General features: G+C 51.4%; 1 non-coding gene across 1 annotated transcript; it reads right to left on the reverse strand.

Moving 5' to 3' along the window:
- Nucleotides 1-361: 361 nt before the first annotated feature.
- LOC119099535 (U2 spliceosomal RNA) lies at nucleotides 362-547 on the reverse strand. The gene has a single exon (XR_005094398.1). It is a non-coding gene; the product is annotated as a U2 spliceosomal RNA (small nuclear RNA).
- Between the last annotated feature and the right edge of the window lie 221 nt (nucleotides 548-768).

Raw genomic sequence — 768 nt, forward strand, 5'->3', positions numbered from 1 at the left:
TTGCCAGCCTGACGGCACGCGCTGTTGGTGACATGGCATCGGCCGGCTTTGACCTGATGTCAAGCATGTGTTTTCGCCGGCCGCCACAGTGCTGTTGTTGCTTTTTGTGTTGGTTTGTGTTTTGTTTGGGTTCTGTCTTGGTGTGTTTCTTCATTGTTTGCTATGTAGTCGTTGATTTTGTTGTTGCCTCTCGCCATGCTCTGTTCGTGCTGGGTTTTGCGTCGGCCCAGACATCTGAGGCGACGCGTCTTGGCTGTGTGCCAGCAGCGGCGCGCATGCAGCATATGCGCAAAGCCATATTGACACACATACTGATTATCCATGCATTAGAGCATATTGATTTATTGACACCGCTGACAGCATAAAATGGGCCGATCCTGGCTGTAGTGCAATGCCAGGCCAACCCGCGGCAGGGCAGGAGCAAGCTCCAGTAACCCCGCCAATGTTCAAAAATCAGTTTAATATTCTGGTCCCCATGTAACGTATCAGATATTAAGCTGATAAGAACAAATACTTTGTATTATCATAGAACATGTTTGATAGCAAGGAATATTGGAGAAATCAAAACGCATTCGCTCCAGACCCTGGAGCGCATTTACACGCGACACGACGATTTTGAAGAGATAACAATATAATCATATTACCCCGCGGCACGACACAGCGTGCCGCCAATGGAGTGGGGCGCGGGCTCACCTCCCTCCCCATGGTGGGCAGGGGTGGGTGGCAGGCCGTTGGCGGGGGTCGCATCCAGCCCCGTCCAACTGCATT

This window comes from Pollicipes pollicipes, unplaced genomic scaffold, assembly GCF_011947565.3.
Source record: "Pollicipes pollicipes isolate AB1234 unplaced genomic scaffold, Ppol_2.1 Scaffold_4740;HRSCAF=5597_pilon_pilon_pilon, whole genome shotgun sequence".
NCBI classification, from domain to species: domain Eukaryota; kingdom Metazoa; phylum Arthropoda; class Thecostraca; order Pollicipedomorpha; family Pollicipedidae; genus Pollicipes; species Pollicipes pollicipes.